This window comes from Protopterus annectens, chromosome 6.part0, assembly GCF_019279795.1.
Source record: "Protopterus annectens isolate FY-2018-M chromosome 6.part0, PAN1.0, whole genome shotgun sequence".
Taxonomy (NCBI): domain Eukaryota; kingdom Metazoa; phylum Chordata; order Ceratodontiformes; family Protopteridae; genus Protopterus; species Protopterus annectens.
Genome location: NC_056737.1, coordinates 1,872,940,161 through 1,872,965,027, shown reverse-complemented (window position 1 = coordinate 1,872,965,027; position 24,867 = coordinate 1,872,940,161).

The window sequence follows — 24,867 nt, the reverse complement described above, 5'->3', positions numbered from 1 at the left end:
AGACTGTTCCATGCCTTTGTCTTGTAATCCAAGCCACAATAGTCCCTCTGCAAAAGCCTGGGCCCATGCATTCACTAGGTGTCCAACAAACCTTTGGACTCCTGTGCACCACATCTTTAAGCACAGAATCTTAAAACCTTTCCACCAATGCCTGTCTTGCCTAACACAAATCCAGACCAATGTAGAATGACATTTTCCCACCAATTTCAAGTATTCCACTTACTGAGAATGTGCTCTTTTTTGGTTTTACATTTGAAAGTGTTGTGCATAGCTTACCATTGCATAGACATGGTGCTTCGCAGTGCGCACTGCCCAGCAACTTGTTTGTCTGATGGTCAACAGTCTTAATTGAATGCATCTGGTTTAAGTTTGTGGCTGTGTAGGTCCTGTCTGCTACCTGGCTGATCCATTTAACCAGTTTGTGCACTGCAGCTCTACGTGCAAACCAAATGAGCATATCCAAACACATTTGTCCTAAGCAGTGCATTGCGCAAACAGTGTCCCCAAAATAAAAAAAAAATAATAAAAAAATTAAAAACTGAGAGAGTTGAAATGAGGAAATTCAATCTATGTCATACATAGAAAATATTAGTACACATGAGATATATATATATATATAGGTCTGGATCTCAACTCTCATTCCAAAGCACCTTCAGAAAACAGGATGTGTGCCTTATCCATCTTTGCCACACAAACAGTTTTGCAGCAAAGAAATGAAGTGATTCCTCACACAACCAAGTGCAACTGAATGTGCAATGATATCAAGGCATAAACTGTTATTTGTACATTTATTCTATTTAATATATTTGGATGTAGTGCATTTAGTGATCACACAACCTGCTATGATTATTCTTTGCAAATATACAGCTCTGTCTTATCTTTGTGTGCTTTTTGGTCATTTATCAGTTATTTCACCAGTACTCACAGACATGCAGTGTGTAAGCCAGTCCATATCATTTACCTTAAAATGTATGAGGATATTAACTGGGAATGCTATTATATGCAGTTTACATCAAATGAAGGGCAGGCTGGAAGGCACAAACAAGCATAGACTGCTTGGGAGGAACAAATGCGAGTTCCTGTTTTGGCACATACAAGGGTACACTGTTCTTTTGGGGGGGACCCAAGCTGAGTTACTGTTATGGCACAAACAAGGATATGTTGCTCTTGTTGCTCTCCTTGTTTTGCATCTTGCCTGTTTGTTCTTGTGTGGGCTGTGAAGTCAGAAACTGCAAAGTGTCTCATTACTTTCTAACTTCTCTCTGTAATGATTTCCCATTAGAAATGTATGGTCTAAACTGAGGGCATGCAGTGATCATCAGTACTTTGGAGAGGTATGAATATGTGGATCTTTGATGCCTAAGGCCTAATACTTGCTAATGGAAACATACAAGTCAAATGACTTTCTGCTGTCACATGTTACATTGATTTCTGTATAAATCTCCTACCTTTTACTTGCACACTGTACCAAGTGATGAAATACAAGGACATGCCATACTATTATTATGCAATAAACTACATGTTTAGGACTTATCTTGTAAATGCAGCAGCTGCCACAGCGTTAATTCAGGGATGACTATGATGCAAGCAGTACACACCAATACATGGGGAGGTAAAGGCTCTGACTCTGAGTTGAGGCCAGCAGAGGTTACAGAGTTACTGTAGTGTGACCCTGTCCACCCTGTAGCACTCTACAATGTCCACATTGTGTATGTTGTAATAAGTCCAATGTAGCCTGAAAACTCTTCTCTGTCTTGGCCTAGGCCTATTAGCAGCAGCATTGCCTGCAGCCTGTAGTACATACAAATAGATTCAGCAGTATCAGCTCCTAATATTCTGTCTGTGTAGACTTTCTGTTTCTGTACTCCACTACTTTTGAAATCCATAGGAAAAACAGCATGGAGTCTACATGGCTGGTTTATAACTTATTGAATAGCTCCCCCAGATGGCTTTATTATCATGCACTTCAGCTGCTTATGCTGTAATTAGCATCTCTGAAACACAGGCTAAGTCCATTAATAATCTACTCCATTATAGAAAGACAAATGTGTAGCTATCCAAACTGATGGTGAGGACACTTGCGACATGTTTGCAGGACTTCACAAAAGCAAATTTATTCCAAAGATATCTTTACTGAGGAGTACTGAACTCAAGGAGGTATGCTCCCATTTTGTTACCTGCATAATGCATATGCTGGAATATATTAATGAATAATGTGAATCAAAGGCTTTTATATTTTTATCTGTATGCATCAGTTAGATGTGTACTGATGCCATGGCCATGTTTGTCAAGCCATTTCAGAGGTACACATGATTGGCAATACATGAAAATAGAATGTTGTGTGATAAATATGTATAAATGTTTTAGGGGCAGGTACTTTGAAAGCACTTTTAGCATTTCAAAGATGTTTTATTAGCAACATGATTCATTTGCCTGCTCTTTTGTGGGTGAGGGTGCAAAGAAGAGTTACTGTTATGCCACAAACTAGAATGGGATGTTCTTTTGGGGAGGCAGCACAGATAAGCTACTGCTATAGCACATACAAGGATATGTTGCTCTTGATACTTTCCTTGTTTTGCATCCTGCCTTTCATTAGTATTTCACATCTGTTTTTCCAGTGAGTACTACTGACTGCCTAGCTTTACTGTTTTATCTGGAAACAGTTACTTTGTAGTTATGTGATACTTATGTGTATTATCATTCTGCTGTCTTTTAGGACACAGACAATGTCAGTGAGGCAGAGACCCCCATTCAGTGAAGCAGAAAGCAATATTATCGTTAATGCTCTCTGTCAACATGGAGCATTTCTGCAGGGAAGGGGTCAGCCCAATATGCAACACAGGCTACAGTTAGAGCAGCACACCATTGAAAACATCAATTCTGGACATATAAATAGGTGTGCCACAGGGCCAATGACATGATTACCACTCCATGGAGGCTAGTAGCTGCAGTTGCCAAGACCAAAGGGTAACCAAGGGAAGGCCTGCTAGAGAACCAGCTCTTACCCCCAGTGAAGATTTCCTGGTGAATATCCTCCAACATGAGAGCTCACAGCAGAGTGGAGCACAGCATGTCCTTGATGTAGCGCCACTCCTTCTGAGTCCCAAGAGGAGCTTCCAGGTAGGCTTTGTTATTTGACCTGTTGAATACTGTTGTATAGTCACACCATTGAAATAAAAGTTACTTCTGTGCCACCTGCTTTATTTGGGGAAATGGATTGAAGATTGCTACAGTTATAAGATTAGTTTGGAGTTGTCAATCATGGTCTTGTTGACTATACAGTTAATGCAGATGTAGAGGAGTACAGTTAAATGTGATGACATTGCCCTTACCTCTTGCTTAACTTATTTCAGGACCATCAGGAATCCAGAAACATATGCATCCTTCAGATGGTAAGCCAAATAAATGTATGTCAGTACTGCAGATCAATTTAAAGAACTATCATAGTGTGTCATTTTAGGCCTGTTATGTGTATTTCTGTACTGTCTGTAATAGTGGCAGCACTATTAGCTGTTTAACATATATTGCACCATAGTAGTGCAGGTATTAATGTATGCCTGTGTTTCTTCAATTTTATCACAGGTGATCATGTCAGTGGGAGTGTGGGCCCTGTGCCACCTGATGTCAGTGGCTCAGCAGACACTGATGATGATGGTGGCAAAACTGAAGGAGATCCAAGTGGTACAGAGATTGAATCTGACAAAGAGTTTGACATCCAGCCACGTCCTTCATTTTCCATGAATGCAGCCAGTCAACTGAGCTCACAGATATCGGACAGGTGAAGGATGAGGACATTGATCAGGAAATTGTGGCTACTGTGACTTCAGTGCCTGTTGACTCTGGCCATAGCCAAAGTGTGGGTGAGATGCCATGCAGGAGGTTTAATAGAGTGCTTGGAGTGGGACTGCTGTCTCTCTTCCACCTGGTGCAGGTATCACTCAATGTATGTTTAGGAACATCATGGAGGCACAGGCACTTCAGAAAGGTGCTCCAGAATAATTCTCAGGGTTGTAGATGTGGCACAGGCTGCCATGAGTGATTTCCTGTACCATGTTGCCGATTCACTGGATCAGATGAATGACACATTGGAATGAGGGGTGTATGTGATGGACTGAGGGGTGTCTGTCATGGAACAAGCTGTCTGTGATGGAACATCTGCTGGGAGGGGAACAGCATCCTCATGGGCATAGGTCAGCCACAACATCTGCTGATAGCCAACGTGACCATACCTAATCACACTCCAAAAGTGGCAGTACTTCCGCTGGTACATTAGTGTGTATGCTGTCCACACCCAGATGTGGCAGGCCATGGAGTCATGGTCCTGGATGTTCCCATGAAGGGAGCATGTCTAGCAGATATAAGTCACATTCAGGTAGCAGCACTGCATCTGACCTTGGGCATGGAGGTGCCAGTGCAACTCCTGGCAGATCCAGTTCTGATGGTTGAGTTGACAATGCTGAAATGCCAACTCTACCATGCATGACTTAGACCTATCCAAAATGCCAGGACTTGGAGCTAGCACTGAGCTTGGCTGTAATTATGCAGACTCTCACACACCACTTTCACATGGAGGACCCCCTACAAACACACACAACAGTTACATGGTTCGGCCTGCCTGCTTCCCTTTCTTACTCACACACTTACATACACTCATCGACCTTTTGTGTCAGCCTAGGCCTCATGTGCCCCCCCCCACACACACACACACACACGACACCCTGTGCAAGTGATGTTAAATGTTCCATAACCCTGTTTTCTCTCTTTTGGATTCAGGGATACAAAAGCTTGGTGTCTGATGCACAGGGTGCATAGCTAAATTAGTGCTCAGTACATCTGCATTTGTGTTTTTGAACTGATAATTGTACCTGTCACTTACATTTGCCTTGTCAAATTATACAGTGGATAGCATCATCATGTCATGGTTTTCTAGTGCATTCTCTTGTAAGCGTTGTGAAGTCAGGAACTACAATGTGTTTCATTACATTCTAACCTTTCTCTCTAATGATTTTTCAGTACATAGGTATGGTGCACATCATAAGTCACACCATCACATTCAGATCTCAGGATTGTATGGCAGCACTGTAGTCAAATCTCATCAGAACAGTAATGCAGTATAATGCTGTCTATTGCATGAACCTCACCAGACACATGCAGAAGCTGGGCAGACCACAGGGCTTTCAAATCAAGATAACACAGGGCCTACTAAACATGCCATGATGTATCCAGATAGATTAAAAGACATATTACTGTAATCTGTCTGGTATCAGATGAGGTGATGTCTGCCTGGGCTCCAGGCCACTGTCTAATCATGCCTTGGTGAAATTACTGCATATGCAATAATCTGATATAGCTGAAGACATTAGCACTGTCTGTTGTGCATACGGTAATAAAAGTGTCCCACATGCTGGTGTAAAATGCTCTCTGTAATGTCAATTAATAGCTCATGCACACACCCCACAGGTGACTGGAGTTACAACAGAACCCTTACCTGTTTAAGGTACACAGACTACAGGTCACAGTACGTTACTCATGCACCACAGCACAAGTCTGACATTTATATGGCTGCAGGTCAACTATAGTTGATGACATCAGCAGTGTATGTTGGAGAAAAGAAGTTGTGAGGCCTGCCTGAAAAAGATCTGTAGGCAAGTGCAAGTATCAAAATACTGGCAAGTCAGGCCATTGGAGAAGTAAATGTAGGATAGCACATCTACTCTGCTGAATAGAGATGTCTACACACACACACACACACACACACACACACACACACACACACACACACACACACACACACACACACACACACACACACACACACACACCAGGTTAACTGCATTGAGAATAGAACCCTAACTATCTAAGTTCTCAGACTACAGAACACAGTACGTTATGCAAGCAGCACAGCACAAGTATAACTTTTACATGGATGCAGGTCAACTTATAGTGGATGATATCATATCATGTCAGCAGGCCATGTTGGAGAAAAGAGGTTGTAAGGGTTGCATTAAATGGATGTGTAGGCTTGTGCAAGTATCAAAATACTGGCAAACCATGCATTGAAGAAGTAACTGTAGGATAGCGCTTCTACTCTGCTGAGTAGACACACACACACACACACACACACACACACACACACACACACACACACACACACACACACTCACACACACACACACACACAAAGTTAACTGTAGCAAGAACATGACCCCTATTTATTTACATGCATAGACCACAGAACACAGTATGTTACACAAGTGCCACAGCACAAGTCTGAGTTGTGCATTGCTACAGGTCAGCTTATAGTGGATGACATCAACAGGCATGTGGACATGAAGAAGCTGGGAGGCCTGCCTGTAATGGATCTGTAGGCAGGTACAAGTATCAAAATACTGGCAATTTATGGGACTGGAGTGGTAACTACAGGATACACACTTGTTATACTGGCTAGACGCACACACACACACACACACACACACACACACACACACACACACACACACACAGTTGACTGCAGTGAGAACATAACCTCTACCTAAGTACAGAGACTATGGAAGTCAGTACTTTATGCAAGCACCATGGCACAAGTCTGATTCATACAGGACTGCAGGTGAACTTATAGTAGATGACATCAGCAGGCCATGTGGGAGACAAAAAGTTTGGAGGCCTGCATAGCCATATAGATTTATATATTCATATGATGACAGTAATTTAACAGTACTGTGTGTAGAAGCCTAGCTGTGAAAAAACACAAGTATCCTTTTTGAACATAGTTGGATGTTTGAGTTTAGCAGAGTAAGGTTGTGAGCACCACCAACTGGGCCTGTCCATGAGGGAGTGCACAACGTTACATATTACACTTTGTAGTGTGGTTGATATATGTGTGGAAACACATACTGAGACCCCAGGGTTGTGCTTGGTGGGGGGGCAGCACATGCATGTATTGTAAATATATGACATATGATTAGACCATGCCCTTAGTTTGCAATGTTTCCACATGTAGTTTTATGTCATACAAAGGAACTGATCAATGAACACCAATAAGACAGCATCATATATAAGTTCCATAGCACAGTGAGCAGTGGATTTGCATTATGGTTAACAAAGTGTAAACTCATGCGAGCTGCACCTGTTTGCTCGTATGTAAGCTGTGCACAAATGTAAGCCACCTTGCTAACATCTGATAAGCAGAATGTAACAGTGGCAAGCAATTGCATGTATAGGGAGTTGTGTATGTGTTTTTCACAAACGTTAAAGTCATGCCATGCCAAATATCAGGAATACAGTTACAGAACAATAGTTCTCAATATATCTGAAGTCATACATTTTATGATTGCTATGATAATACATAGATCACTCCATCAGTAAAAGCAATGTTGTGTGGAATATGCCACATTTGAACCCAGGGCCATGTGTATGGCAGTCCTACACTTATACCTGTTACCACAAGAATGATGAAAATATGGCTGTCTATTTTACACTTCATTGCTGTAAACTGAAATGTCACAGCAGTAAAACAAAGGTTGCACACACTGTACTAGAACCCAGTACCAACTGTACTCCATTGGGTTTTCACAATGGCCTGGGCATTCACTGAATGTATCCGGTTTCTATTTTGGAATGGCTGCTTCCTAGGTGGTCTGAGGTGCTTTGCACAAACCAGATAAACACTGCTAAACCTGAAATTTATTTATTCCCTGCTTACACTGTTTGCACTATGTGGTGCATCATGCACAAAGTGCAATTAAAATGAGAAGGATAAGACAAATAAAGTTAGTAATGGACACACATAAGTAAAATAAGTGTCTTCTGTTACATGGTAAGGTACTTTCTGTACAAATCCACCCGTATATGCTTCATTACTGCACCAAGTTAAGAAATACAAAGATATATCATAATATTATTAAAGAACACATTTTAGGTTCAGGACTTACCTTGCAAATGCAACAGCGACACAGTTTTATTTCAGGGCTAAAATTTCCTTGTCTCTACTCCCATGGTATCAAAGTATTCAGGAAAAAACAGAATGTAGGCAACATGGATGCTTTAAAGCTTGTTGAATATCTCCACCATACTGAAAATCACCTGCTTATACTATAATTAACATATGTGAAAAACATCTGCTGCTTTATTGAATACATCAACTCCACTGGTGCTCATTAGTGTGTGATGTGCACCTACATGTCACTGCATGCACTGACGCTGAAATAAGGTAAACACAGGTAATCTTGTTATTACTTTTCTCTGTTCCTGTGACATCATGCAAACATGCAGCTCAAAAAGTGAGGAAAAGGTTGCAGACCCTGTATAAGAACCCAGGGCACTCTATACTATAACTCTACACATACATGTGGTACCACAAGAAGAGTTACGTGACAAGCACTGAGAAGCCTGCCATTAATTTCTCCATTTCCTGTGGTTGTACTGCATAGTGCAAATAATGACAAAAATTAAAAAAAAAATTAACTTAGACAGAGACGACACATTTTAACAAACAATAAAGGGGATGAAACAGAACCTGTGAATTGTGCACTGCTTACATTCACTTTCACAGACCTGCATGTATACTTCTGTAAGTGTAACCTGAAACACTCCCTGATGTCATTATTCACTGTTGCCCTCCATTCAATATGAACACTGTGAAAGTGTTTATGTGAAGTGAACATCCCTACACAACTATACCTTTATGGGATTAAGCAATTCTAATGAGTTTTAACCTCATTTGCATCTTGACCATGCTGATAGCCCTGAATCTACATGGTTGGTAACTGTGTAGGCAGGAAAATTGAAGGGGAGTCCAATGTTGTACACACAAACGAGGGTATTAGTTCACTATATATCTGCAAAGCGGAATACAGGTTTTGATAACATTTGACTGTATTCTATCAAATCCATACTGCATATGCTTACATGACAGAATGAATAGTCTGCTTCATGGGGTTTACACTTTCAGCTGTCTACATTAGTTATGAGTATATTCTTCATTTGGGGTGGAAGAGCAAATGGCATTTAAAAATGTTTTCTTGCTATTGTTAATCTAATTTTCTAGCATCCACCATGTCTAATAGTGGCATAATGTATGTGAGGTTACATGTTAGTTAGTTCTGTACAAATCTTGGGACTTTTACTTGTCTTTTTTCAGTGTAGACTCCTTTCCATGGCTGTATACAGAAAACTTTTGAATACATGGGCAACACAAGCAGAGTCTACATGGTTGCTTTACAACCATGTTGGACTGCTTCATTAGCATACAATTCAGCTACTTGTGGTGTAATTTACATGCCACAGAAATTGTCATGTTTGCATGTGTGATTACGCTGCTACGTGAAGTTTACTGAATCTAAAACTATTTGCAATCTTGTGAGCACTGCCACACATGCACAGCCAAAAATGACCATGAAGGCTTTATTAACTTCCACCGAGGTCTTTAAAATATCATTTGCAGCTTTAACAATTGTAAACTGATAGCATTGCTCATTGCCCTGACTTTATTTACATTTTTCTGCATGAAATAAATATATGCTACTAATAAATTCTTGTTAAGACTGTAAGCAAACTGATAATGTACTGCAGTGAAGTGAACCAACATTACTAATAAATACATTCTTACAAATCTGTAACTGAAGTGATAATGCACTACAGTGAAATAGAAAGGTTGTAACTTTTGTTATTAAATCAAATGGAAACTTCAGTGGTATTGTTGTCCCTGTGTTAATCTCAAATGAAACTAAAGTAGTAGTGTAATACTGTATTAATATTTCAACAATTTTTGCATTTCTGCATCTGTATAAAATTAATCTTAACTGTTGAACTTTTTACACATATTCTGTGACCCTCAGGTCCTAAAATACTGCTGTGTGGTGTAAATTTCCACCCACTGTCTTAACATAGACGTTCCTTTAGCTGGCATCATTTATTTATTTATTTTTTTTTTAGTACTACTGAATGCTGCAATGCTTTATCATTACCATTTACAATTTTCTTGGATAAATGGTAAGAACTCTAACTGCATAAACTGTCACTAAGAATATTGAATTGTTTACATACTGTTTTATGGCATACAGTACTGTCTTTAACTCAGCTCACTGAGCTGATCTGGTGTGCTTGGTGAACTTACAGTATTGAACTGTTTACATGTGCACATTTATTACTAGAGTTGAATTGATATGATTCTGGAAGTTTAGTTTTCTGTCCTTTATACAAGTATGTGAAGTTTCTTTGTATAATTTACACATTTATTACTAAAGTTGAAGTGATCTAACTCTGGAATTTTGCTTGTCTGCCCTTTATATAAGTACAGGACAACAACATTAAGGACATATTAGAAAATCAGAACAGAATGGAAGTTACAGTCAAAAGAAAGCTGGGTATCTCCAAATGTGGAGGTTGCATTCAGAGTAGTTTTATTGTCAACACAGAATCTATATATGTAGTGGGAAGAGATAGATATATTTAGGCTGGTACATTTTCTAATTGTGACAGTATGGGCCTTGTATACCTTGCCCAATTTAAAAGATGTGAGGCATTTTATGTAGGAAAGACCAAGCGGAAACTCAAAAAGAGAATATATGAGCATTTATATGCTATTAATCGGAATGATGAAAATTATGTACAAGCATAGAAGGGTTTGTACCATGGCCTCATATATGTTTTTGTTCTAGAAGAAATCACAAAGGATCCTGGGGAGCCATGGGGAACTAGGATTGAATATAGAGAAATTTATTGGCAAATTATATTGGAGGCCAACAAATATCCTTGTTTAAATGAACATATTTCCATTGCTCCAGTTTTGAAGCTCAGATCAGCCAGACTGTAGTATTTTGTAGGTTCACGAGGTGATTCTATCATAGTTCATGGACATTTTACATTTATTCTGCCCTCGTATTTGTACATTTTAGATATTAGCTGTATTTTACATAGAATATATATATATATATATATATATATATATATATATATATATATATATTTTTTTTTTTTAAGCATAATCTTAACTCAATTATTTTATATTTTTACACTTTTGTATTTTTTTATATATGCTGTTTATAAACATTCATGATTTTATACTGAACCTAGGTAGATGGGGTAATTTTATGTGTACTTGCTTAGGGATTTTTATGATGTATTAATTCTCTTAACTTTACAAATGGACTTCTCATACTCATCCTTTTCTAATGATTTTCCCCTTTAAAGCTGGCTAATTGATTGATTAATTTATAAATTAATTAGTTTGTAAGAGGATATTTATGTTCAGTGGATTTTATACTGAGTTTGTACCTGATGAAGTCTGGCATTGTGAATGAAAAATGCAGTGATATAGTTAATACATTTTATTCTTTCTTTTTGGTTCATCTAATAAAATTAGTTTTATTGAAACCTTTCCTATCCAGTGGTTTCCTGTTGCTCCATACATCACCCATCTATGTTTTAATTTATATAAGTGTAAAATAGGAGTTGAACCTGTGGCTTTAATGACACATAATATTTATGATGCACTCTTTTCTTGCATGGGATCTGAACTTTTGACAGCACTGTCACTTTTAAAATGTAGCATTAACTTTAAATTTTACATTCTGTAAACTTGCAAAACATCATTTAATATCTGTGAATGCTTTTTTGTTTCTGCCTGTATCAAGATGTTATTTATGCTTTGCAACACTTTACTACCATAATACAAAGGTCTTAACAATGTCTGTTAAACAAAACAATAACACAAAAAATTAATTTGTCAAATGTATAACTAAACATTCTGCGAATTGCAGTGTAGTGGGCAAGACAGACCTGAGTTAATTACAAAAGTCAGTAGATGATTCTGTTTTTTGTAACTTAGATGCATTGAGGATAATATTACCTTAACAGCTTGCTCAACAGCATTTCAGTCTAATCTCAAAGGTAAATGAAACACAATTGTCATAATATATCAAAGATATATTAATTTATGCAAAACATAAACTCTTCTGTGACTTATTTAAACAGGTCCTGTGAAATCTCAAAAAAAGCTTTAAAGGTGGTAATGGCAACGAAATAGTATGTTGTATATGTTAGTGCCAACATAATACATCAGTTCTGCATGATTATATTATATGTCCACATTACTGGCAATACACACAAATCTGATAACTTAGATAGTTCTAAGGTTGAAGAATTGTGTGCGCCTTAAGAGCAGTTTATAGAGTTCATTCCAAGAGAACTGAACATGAGTTTGGCAAAATTATCAGACTGAACAGATTAGATGGTCTGAGAAAGATCATAACATTGCAATATCTGTTCTGTGAACTGTCACCATAATGTCTGCAACATTTGAGACTGCAGCAATCAGGAAGGAATTGCTGCCAATTAATATAGAAAATTTTGCCTGAAGTTATACTGGTCAGATGTCTAGATAATGAATTTGAGAGTTGTGGATGAGCTAGACAGAACAAAATAAATGAGTTGCACTGAGTTTATGATAATCAGTATGGTGATTAAAACTTGTATTTTAATGGATACCACAAAGACAGTGAAAACTATAGACTTCCCTCATTGGTCTTGGATATTGTAGTGGGGAGCGCCAGAATAATGGGGCTTAAATTTAAGAACTGGATAAGTAAAGAGCATCAGCTAGCATAGGTGTGAAGATAAGAAACAGTCTGAATGATGGTAGAAGGACTGTCTGTGACCAATATAAACAATTTCAAGATGCCATCAAAGATTGTCACCATGGAGTTTCAAATATAAACATTTATATTTCACTCTTCTGAATGTTTCTTTTCAGAAAAGAGGGGTATTTTCTTGTAGTTCTAGCCAACCAGCAGTGTGAATATTGACTACAGGTGATAGTCACAGTTGATGTGACATGCTGACCCAATGTACAAAATGGAAAAGAAGAGGATGATGCCAATGCCAAAGTCAGTGAAGTTATGGGTGAGTATTCACAGTTTTAATGTATCTACTCATCCTATGAACTTACACTGCTTTGTCATTTCTTGCCCCATTGCCTGTCAACCATCAGCCCCCACTGCACCTGGCTAATTGGTCCATTCATTCTCCATCACTGTGTATGGGTCAAAAAAGAGGGGGCATAATTCATACAGCTATTCGGAACAGTTTGATGGTTATCATTTAATCCCAATGTTCTCCATGAACACAAGACTGAAAGAGTCAAAGGGGACATGCAATGGGACATTCACATGTTTTTTTTCACTTCTTTGAGTGACATTGCCAGCAAGCAGCCCTGCCCCATTCACTCAACCACAGTAACTGTTTTCCCCATTCTCTAACAGATACCTCACACTACCCTATGTGTTCACTGAGAACCTGATGCTTCCTTTACCCCTGAAGATTCAAGCAGGCCCTTTCTCTTCACTCCTCTCCCCCCTAGTCTGGCTCCTCCAGTGCCAGAGTCTGTAATTAAACCCTGATCACCTGGGTCATAGAAAAGGCATCATCCATCTGTTCCACAGAGCTAGACTTACTTGTTATACTTAATGGAAGATCCTAAGAGCCATTTGCCTAACAATAAACAATTGTTTTAACATGGATGATGGACAGCCAAACCAATTAAAAGAAAAAGGGGGCTTACCAGGTCATTTATTTACATTTTCATGTGAAACTATACATTGGGAAAAATTCATGCCAGTGCATGAAAGTTAATATGTATGGACTATAAGAAAAAGGGTTTTCATTTGCAAAGTATACCATCAAAGAGCTTATGTATATGTTATTGATATCCCAATGTGATTTTTGACATGTTAAGATTTTTTACATAAATAGTGCTAATATCTTATTGGATCTATGATATAACTAAACTAAATACTATTTCTTGACTGGATCAGGGTTTGATTCAGGTTATTGATCCTTCTTGTAGAGTAGTTTCTGGTAAAAGAAATAGGGATGCCTCCTTTCCTGAAGAGATTCAAGATTTTGAATCCAAATGGAAAGATACAGGGATGGATTCATGATTTTTGTCATCAGATTTCTGTTTCCAACTCAGAGGAGAGATTACTTTTCAATTGTCCCTGTGAAGATTTCTCTTTCTCTGAGAATACTGACAGAATGCCACAGTGTTTTCAGTGAGAGAACAGTGAGGTTTCTCAATCCCTCCAAAAATACTATGAGTTGTTACAGAAGGATTTTCAGAACGTACACCCATGCCTCCTGTCCTGTCTTCTTTAGTGGATGCATGTCTTACTGCCTGCAATTTTCCTGATAGTCAGCCAGCTGTCCCTAAAAAGGCAGATGGGGTGCATAAAGTTCCTCAGTCTTTAAAATTTTTATACACTATTCCCAAACCTGACCCACCAGCTATAGCCCTAGTTGACTCCTCTGCTGTTAAGCATTTAATTAAATCCAGTCCTACTCTTTCAAATAAGGATGTGAATATCATTGATAGCTATGGGGGGGGGGGGTGTATAATTATGCAGCTTTGAATTTCAGAATTCTAAATTGTCAGGCTCATATGTTAACGTTTGTTCTGACATATTGTCAAAGTATGGGGAATGTTTTATCTACAGTTTCTTCTTGTGAAGAAAAGTCTGCTTTAGATAATTAAGTTTCTTCTATTGCACAGGTCACTACTCAAGGTTTGCAGTGTGTGTATGACTCTTCATACTTCTTCCAGGTCTGTAGCTACTAGTATGGTTTGCTTGACTGCATTTTTAGAACCTTCCAGATAATATTAAAAATGAGAGTTTCAATTTTCTCTTGGATAGACATTTAGGCCCCAATTCCAAAAGACCTGCTCTCAGTGTAAGTGACCACTTACATTGAGAGCAGGCTGAGATCAGGTGTTTTAGAATCTGGTCTCCATAGTAAGCCTGCTTATAGAAAAGCCTTACACCAAAGTATGTCACTTACACTGAGAGCAGGTCTTTCAGATTCAGGGCAGACTTACACTGAGAGCAATTCTTTTGGAATCTGGCCCTTAGTGTTTGGCACCTCTGCTTCAGAGGTGATCGGAAAGTGTAATGAAAGGGACAAGCTGATCAAGGAAATCTTTAAGATGTTTAGACCTCCTTTTTCAAATTGTCCAGGTGATTTTCTTTTTCCACATCCAATTTTGGCAAAAACAGAACAAACAGATTCAACAGAATTCAGATAAACCCACATTTAAGAAGAGGTGGCAAGGAAGTTCCAAAAAGAGGTCTTAAACCTCCAAAAACCAAGGAAAATTCAACAGGTTTGAATGACTATTAAAGATAGCTTGGGAGCCTTTCCACAACCTGGCCATCTTTCTCTGCCAAAAGTGTGAATCTCCATTTTTATCTTTGGCAACTTAATGCTCCAGACAAATAGATTCTGAAAATCATTCATCAGGGTTGCAGATGGCAGTGAGAGGGAATTCCTCCTTTCCAGAGGGTCCTTCATCATCCTACAGATCAGGTTGTTTTGTTTGCACCTGTTATTCATCACATGCTGTTCCAAGAAGGGATAGAACCAGTTCCTCCTTCCCAGATAGAGAAGAGGTTTTATTCAAGGATGTCCCCAGTCCCAAGGAAAGAAAACACTTTGAGACCAGTTGTGGATCTTTCTCGATATCTTTCTTAAACTTGTTTGTGATAGTGCCCAAATTCAGAATGATGTCAGTTCACAACCTGCTGCCTCTTCTTCCTCTTTCAAGTTTCCTGGTGATACTAAACTTAAATGATGCTTATCATCACATTCCTATTTATCCAGGCTTCAGGTGTTTCTTAAAGTTTTGTGTGTTTGGATCATATTTGCAGTTCTCTGCCTTACTTAATATTTTGGGTTTCTAATACCATGATGGGAATGGACCCCATTCATAAGTCACAGCATGGTTAAAGTTCACAAAAACAGTATTATTTCAATATTTGATGTTAGTCAGAAGTGCTCTTTGCACCTAGGCACCAGAAGCAGTTGAAGACTGGGGGGGGGGGGGTGGAAGGATAAAGGGGAACTTAGAGATTTAAAAATGGCAATTTTTTAAAAAACTATTTACTACCACAGCATAGGTTCACTTAGAGGACATTTTAAGCTTAATTCAAGTACCAAAAGGGAAACTGGCCTTACCTATCCCCATGGCAGATAATTGTACATTAGCCCTAGTAAGAATAACTGATCATACCCAGGGGTGGCTTGTGCTATAGGACTGCAGCCCCCCAGCTGTGGAAAGACAAAAAACAAAATTAAAAAAATGGCTCTGGTTGCTATATACTGGTTGCTAGAGTCAGGCTTGAACCCTGTACCTTGGATATAGGCAACAACAGCCTGAATTTCCTACCCACCACTATTTGTTACAAATTTGCAGATTTTGCCTTATATTTGTTGTGTTCTGTTCCTCATAAAATTTGTGGTATCTGTGTTCTTGTAGTCTGATATAGTTGATGGTGCAGTGGTAGCACTGTTGCCTAACCGCTGCAGGTTCTCTGGTTTGATTTTTGGCTGGGGTGCATCCTGTGTGGAATCTGCATGGCCTGTTTGTGTGTGTTTGCTCTGGTGTCCTCCTATCTTACAAAAACATGTGTCTGGACTGTTTCTCACTGGGCCTCTGCTGAAAATTGGCTTTTGTTGCAAGTCAGACTTTCCTGGTTAACAAATGTTAAATAAATAAAAATGACAGGCATTTGAATTTCATACTTCATATTCTTCAGAAATTACATGGCAACACAAAACCTTTTATTCTAGCAATTTTCTAAGTTTATAAGATGGATATTTGAAATGTGTCCCTATTTTTGGGACTGTATTCCCCCATTATTGGCTTTGTCCAGTTTTTTGTGCTAAGGTTGAGAGCTATGGTGAGAACTAAATTCACTGAATATGTTTGGGGGCTGTATTCCCCCATTATTGGCTTTGTTCAAGTGTTTTGTGCTAAGAGGTTGACAGCTATGGTGAGAACTGAATTCACTTAATGGTAGCCATTTAAGGTTCAGTCTTCCTTTCATTCACAAAGCAGCTGATTTGGCATAGTGGTATGTTGCTCTTACTGTTTTGCACAGGGGCCTGGGTTCAAGATTTGGCAGTGAAATATATGGTGGTATCACAGCATTTTATTCTAGCAACTTTCCAACATTATACAAGCAATGTTTAAAATGTGTCCCTGGTTTTTGAGCTTTTGTCCCCCCACCTCAATAAATGCTAGCTTTTTCGAGATTTCTTGCGCTGCAAAGTTCAGAGATACAGCTGAGTGTCGAGTAGATTTTACAAGAAGATGAGAGCTGCTGGGAAACAAAAATTTAGTGCTGCTTATGCTAAGTCAGCTTACATTGTTAATAGCACAACCAGTAGTGTACTTGTTTTGATGCAGAAGGCTGTGGGTTCTACTCCCACAATATAGAGATGCATTGCTGATACTGTACTGTGTTGTAAAGGGGGTGGATGCTGCAGTCCTTCTTGGTGAAGATACCTAGTAACTATGAACCTGTTATCAGTTTGCCATCCATTCCCTATTGCAGTATTACTAGCTTATCATTTTTTAATGTAATATAGGCAATTTATTCCTCAAGGGCAGCAGGCACTTTATTTGTAGATGAAACAATGACATATAAAGTTGTTTGCTAGCAGCAACCTCTTCATTAGTTACAGATCTCTTTAATGTGGAATTATTTAGACGACTTTTACTTCTTCAGAGATTGTGCATATTTACTGATTAGACTTTTTTGATGGAAATGTTCTGAATTGGGCAGTTTTGTCATTATTGGTGCATGCATTTTGTTTCATTGTTTACTGGAAAAATGTTCAAAACAATCAATTTAAAATGCCTTCTAGCAACTATACTGTATTGTACAAGGAATATAATTTAATACAATCAGGAAGGTCTATTAAAGAGCACATGCATGTTTCATGTGCAAAGGGCCTATGATTTGAAAACAGCCCAGAGTTAATCATTATCTGCCACTGGCAAAATGTATTTTCTTTGAATATGGGTTTCAATGCTGTTTCAATGAATGTGAGTTTCAAGGGCAGAGAAGTTTTAATGCTAAGTCTATTTTCACTGTGAGACTGCATTGCTTTGTTTACCAGATGTCTAGTAGTGGTTGTGCTGTAAAATGCAAAATAAAACTTTCAAATGAAATAGTCCAAATCATTGCATAAGTAAAGCAGTATGCACATTACAGTGTTTATGGTAAATGGGGCAAAATAACCAAGTAGTGGGACATTGGAATGGCTGCAGGGGGGAAGGCTCCATTCGACCATGATTTTGTGAGGGGGGAAGGGCAGCAAACTCAAAGACAGCCCCGGCTAAACTATACCTCTCAACTGTCCAGATTTTTGCAGAGTGAATAGATTTCTGCTTCTTATTTTTGGTTTGTTCCTCATAAAATGTGTGGTTTTCTGGCAAATCATTTAGGAATGAAGTTACTAAATAATGACAGACATTGAGTTTCAGACTTCATAACCTTCAGAAAAATGCATGCTAAAGCAGTGACTATTATTCTATCAACTGTCTTAAGTGTATACAAGAGCAATTTTTAGACTGTTTGTATGTCCCCCCAATATATTTGGCCTTGTCCAGATTTCCTGCATTAAGAGGTTGAGAGGTATGTGCAAATAAATCGCTTTATAGAATTAGGAATATCCAAACCTCTCAACTGTCCCCAATTTTGGTTCAAAATGTTGCTCTCCCCCTAATAATCCCTCAACAAAATGGCAATTTTGGAAGACAACGTGGAGGGTTTACAGTTATAAATAACTGAAATGATCAGAGTTATAGATTACTTTTATTTCAGAAATGCATGTAGATACTCTTATTTTGTCAGCTGCTCAAGTTAACAGTACTAATATTAAAAAAGTGTCCCTTCTTTGACAGGTCCCCAGCTGTAGTATGTGGCAATTTTATATTTCTGCATCACATGTTTGGTTCGTTTTTTTCATAAAATTGTGGTTTTCTGGCAAATTAGTGACAAATCCTTAGAGATTGATGTTAGAAAATAATGACAGACATTTGAGTTCCAGATTTCATACTCTTCAGAAAATTCATACTAATCCAAGACCTACTACTATTCAATTATCTTTCGAAGTTTATAAGAGCAATACTTAAAAATTGTCTTCATTTTTGGGCCTTTGTCCCACTTCTATGTATGGATCTGTCCATATTTCTTGTTCTGAGGTTGAGAGGTATGACAAATGTGTCAGGGCCATCACAGTCAGCCAGAGACATTTCAAATTGTGACATACTTGTTGCACCCCACTCCTCATGTAGTGACTCTGGATGTGTCCAAGCAAGGCAATGAGCAGTTATGCAGTGTAAATGTGCAGAGTATCCCCCCATCCAAGGTAGACACAAGTACTACAGTGGCTTTTCATCTGTCCTTGATTTTGCAGAATGTTCTGGTTTTCTGTCATATTTTTATACTGTTGATTTATGCTTCTTATTATTCAGAAAATGCATGCTGTCACAGTGCCCTGTTGCTCTGCGTTTAAGTAGCAATGCTTTAATGACCATCAGGTAAGCTTGCCTGAGATTGTAAGATGCAAGTAACCTTTAATAAGCATACTGTTAAATAATTACCAACACTGAACCCTTTTTGTTGTTGCCATACAGAGAATATTTACATAACTAGATAATGCACAAGCCGTAGGTATTGGAATGCATATGACAGTATTTGTAATAAAGGACAGAATTACAGTATTTTCAGAAGTTCATTACATTTGTTGGAGATTTGCAGTCATCTTTGCAGGCTTTACCTGTAATCTAAACATAATGCCAATCTATCATGTGTGGCCCATAACCTGTGCAGTAATCCTTTAAGCAATTTATCTTGAGCTTGTTTCTTGGTTGCTGTTCATTTTTTACTTTGATCATGTTTTCCCCATGAAGCAAGTAGATAGTTGTTGTCAGGCAGCAGGTCTTTTTTGGATAAGAAACATTTTTACAACTGGGGGTATCACAGAGATTGCTACTTTCAGCATGTTACTTGGTACTTTTATAAAGCTGAATATAAATTATAATTAGAACTGCAGTGCAAGGAGAAGCTTTTTTTATACTTGATTTTGACTAGTATTCCAGTAATGTATTTAAAAAGTAATTTATTTTTTCATGCCTCACAACCTTTTTGTTTCCATCTAGGTATTAAGTAAGCTGTCATGTAGCCAATGCATTGAAATATTTTTTTCTACACTTCATTTTGTCTTGTTTGGACTCTCATAATGATGGTTTGGCACCCAGGGTAGCATATTTAATTAAAGTTCCAGTTGTTGTAAGTTCCAGTTCTTGTGGTTTTGAGCATAGCTCCACCCCTTTCTAGTTGACCACACCCCTTCCCATTGGCCCCACCCATTCCACTGTCTCCTGCAGCCCCCCTTTAATTTGAGGTCACCAGCTGCCACTGATCATACCATAGATAATTTCAGGGGACCCATGTAAGGGATGCAGCATTTAGGAACTGCCTGTATCCATTAGTGGCATGAGGGGCAATCCTGGAGTAAATTTTTTGTATTACCCATCCTTTGATCCAAGTTGCATTTGAATATGGACAGGTACAAGCTTTGTTTTACTTGAATGGATAGTTTGTAAACCCCTGCCACCCCAGCAGCAGCCCCCCCCCCCCAGCCGCTCCAGTGTTCCATTACTTGGCTATTTCTCCTCATTTACCATAAACACTGTTCAAACCTATCAGCATGCATATTGTTTCCTTATTTACTTCTACAATTATTACAGAAATTGAAATAAAATAGCACAAACACTGAGCCATTTGCTAAACAAACAACACAGTCTCACAATGAAAACAGACTTAGCATGAGAAGTAAACTTCTCTGCCCTTGAAACACATTCATTGAAAGGGCATGAAAACCCACATTCATTTTGCATCTGGCCAGTGGAGGACTAAGTTTACCATACCATAGCCTCCTTACATATTTTTAGGACCATGCATGCATGTATGCGTTCTTTGATTCACCTTCCTAATTGTATTAAATTATATCCCTTGTAGAATACAGCACCACTTAAAATTGTAGTTTTGAACAGTCTTCTCGTAAGCAATGAAACAAAATGTATAAAGCAATAATGACAACACTACCAATTTCAGAAAATCTCAACCATAAAAGGCCACTCAAACTTTTGTCATTATAATCCATCAATTTCGGTAAATATGCAAAATCTCTGCAGAAGTAAAGTCATCTAAATAATTCCAAATTAAAGGGATCTGTAACTAATGAAGATTTTGCTGCTAGCAAACAACTTAATATTTCATTGTTTCATCTACAAATAAAGGGCCTATTGCCACACAGCAGTAGAAATATAATCTCCCAGCAGCAGCAAAAACACAATCCCCCCAGCAGCAGCAGCAGCAGCAGTAAAAACAAAATCCCCTCCAGCAGCAGCAGCAGAAGTGCAATCCCCCCAGCAGCAGCAGAAGAAACACAATCCCCCCAGCAGCAGAAACACCCCCAGCAGTATAAACATAATCCCCCCAGCAGTAGAAACACAACACCCCCAGCAGCAGAAACACAATCCCCCCAGCAGTAGAAAACACATTTCCCCCCAAATCCTTACAGGCTCCAAACCTAGCAGCTGTATATATGTATTTATGAAGCACTGCTTTCATATGATACAAATTATGTTGTTTAAATTAATTAACATTACAGAATTCTTTTTAATAAATAAAAGAATGACACCAGCTGGCCACTACAGGATGTACCAAACCCACTCAAAACTTTGTAAAGCTTAATGTTTCCTTTAAGGACAGTGGGAAAAACAGGAATTAATGTGACTCCATCATCAATAAACAAAACAAAATTATATTTTAATAGAGTGAAAAAAACAGTAAACACACCTGGTCCTTGGATGGCCATGAAAATCGTATGTACACAAAGCACTTAAAACATAGATCAGTTTTTTTCCCTTTCAAAACAATTTCCTCATTAAATCCACATTGAAAATGTTATTTTTATTACACAGTTATCAATTCCTGTTAATAAATAATGGTTACTATTCTGCTCCTTCTAGATGCTCTTTAAAAGATTTATATAACTATGCTAGCCCATTTCTTAAGATCTGCCTTGCACTCCGCTGAAACAACTCATTTATTATGAACTGCAAACTAGTCGTGCAGCATTCTTCTCAAATAACATCTCATTTTCCATTGTAAATAATTATTTTACTTCCAGGTCACTTACCAAAATAAGTAGTACTCGTTAAAAATGCAACAAACAAGAAGGACTTTCAAGAATCCATTATAAAAGAATCAGTGCCTATGCAGTGAAACAAGAAATGTGGCACTAAGTTTTAACTCAAACTTACCACGAAGAAGTCAACAGGTCAATTATGCCTTAAAGCTGTTCACGGGTATAATATCCCTGTCTAAATGAAAAAAAAACAAAAACAAATGCTGATACGACTATGTAACAGAAGGTAATTCAAAATTCAGTTAGTGCTCCAAATGTTCTCTGTAACTTTCCTGTTGTCTGCCCGAAGGATTTGTACTACAATATTTTGTCTCTCTGTGGCGCTCCCTCCTGCTTCAGCCTCACGTTTTGAGACTAACCATTTTCCAACAGGATTGAAACTCCTCACAAAGAAAGCAGTTTGTTACAGATTACTTACTGTCCAGAGCTGTATGGGCAGTAGGCAAACAATGGAATTTTACAATTTCATGCCTAAGGTTTGACGTAAATCCCCGATGCACACATGCATACTCCGGCCCTCCTTAAAGACGCACACCACCATAAAGTTTTTGCTTTTTCGCTGCAAGACAAGATCGTCTTGTAAAAGTGGGGGGTGGACTCCCCCTCCCCCTTGCCTAATGGTTCTGGTGCCCTTGTCTTTGCAGCACCCAAAATGTGCTCAGTAATGTCTCCTTCTCAACTCATTCAGATTTACATGTAGCAGTAAAATATCTAATTGCAATTGTAAATTCCTTTTTATAAGACCTGTTCCTCCTACTACAATTTCAACTGTCTGAGTATCTTTCTTCCACATTGTCCTCATTTCTGCCTGCAAATCCTGGTACTTTATGACTTTGTGTCTCTGTATGCAAGACACTATAATCACTAGGTGTAGCAGTTTCAATAAAAATGCTACTTTTGTCTTCTTTTCATGGACTACTATATCTGTTTTTCTCTCATCTAAATGTTTTTGAACTATTGGTAATGGATGATGCCACATGACATAAACTTCATAATTTTCTATAATGCTTTGTGGCTCATGTTTTCAGTGCTTTTCAGTTACGTCAATATTATAATGTTTGCACAATCCTTAGTGCAACAGTCTTGCCCCATTATTATGTCTTTCAGCATACAGTCCTTCTGCCAGTAGTATATTACAACCAGCAACAACATTTGCGACTGTTTCCAATTCTTATTTACAAAACCAACATTTTTCTGTTTCTACCATATGTTCAATGAACTTTGTAAACTAGCGGGTATGTAGTCCACTATCTCGGGCCAACAATATTAACCTTTCATCTTTTGATTTAGATTCACCTCTCCTTAAACATTCCTGCATTCTATCCTGATCAACATGTGGTTTCACCAATAGTTTTCTATACCTGCAACTATGTTTATGCATTTTCCACTTTTCTTGCCTTCTCATCTGATCCTTCACCATATATTATTTCTTTTGTTTTGTGACACATTCAGTTGCTGCCTGATTTTTATCTACTTCTGATTTGATTTCCATTTCCACTTGACACCAATATGCTTCTGCTAAACTAAGTAAGGAAGTGATCTTAAATTTATTATCCTCATGTTTTAAAACTTTCACTATGTTTGGGTCTTGTGAGGTCAGCAGATATGAATGCAGTCCTACGATTGCAGAGCTATACATCTAATCCTTTTTGAGGCGATCCATACCTCCTTCAGAACAGGGAATATATAGTCTTGGTATACACTGATTTTTTTATAAATCATTTGATAAGCATGAAACATCCTCTTTGTATTCCTTTCCAAACAGTCCAACACCTTTCTGAGCCAGTCAGTCACTCCAAAACTATAAGTTAGGACAGGAACAGCAAACTGACTTAAAGCTTGCACTTAGTTCCTAGATGTCAATGCTAATTTCAGTAGTAATTTTAGTCTTCTAAACTATTCCTTACTAAGCTTTATTCACATTTGTTCATGTTTTATTGTTGATCATTAATTCCCAAATATTTATATACTCCCTCTTGCTTAAGTTCTTTTATATCACATTCCTGTCCAAGACTGATGTTTTCTTGGTGATGCATCATTCCTGCTTTAAAGATTGCTTTTGAATATTTATCAAGAGCAATAAAATGATACAAGGGGATAAATACCAGAAATAACAAAGTCCCGAGTTGAAAAAAGTAAAAACGATAATCTCTAAAAAACAAAGTTGACTCAGAAATGCCAGGCAATCCAAAATGTAGAGTAAAAACTTTCTTTATTCCATAAACAGACATAAGCACTTTCGCAAAGATACTGCTTCATCAGATATAATTTCAAACTGATTTTTTTACCATTTAAATATAAAAAGCTATCACCAATTATCCAATCAAAGCTCATTGTTGTTAAAGAAACAGGACCATTATTTCACTTTTTATACATGCAAAAACTGCCTAAAAACACATTCACTGTCACAACAATAAAATGCAAAAGCATATATAAAAAATAAAAATATATGCACATATAAAACTATAAACATATAAAACTATAAACATTCTATCAAAATCTAAAACTAGAATTATATTATCTGAACAACGGTCTTGCTTTTAACATAGGTTTGAATGGGACTTTGTCATTTAAACCATGACCACTGTCCCCACAAAAGCAAACTGTCCATCTTGTTTCTAAGTGTTCAGTATAATTTCTGGTATCTCCACCTATGATGTTTTCATAAACTCTCCCTATTGTTCTAAATTTAAAAACATGAAAGTTACCTGTTTCGCTAACATGTTTGGCAAGTGCATTAGAAACACTGCCTTTGCTAATATGGTAGATATGCTCTTTTATTCTGTCACAAAATGCCCTATCTGTTTT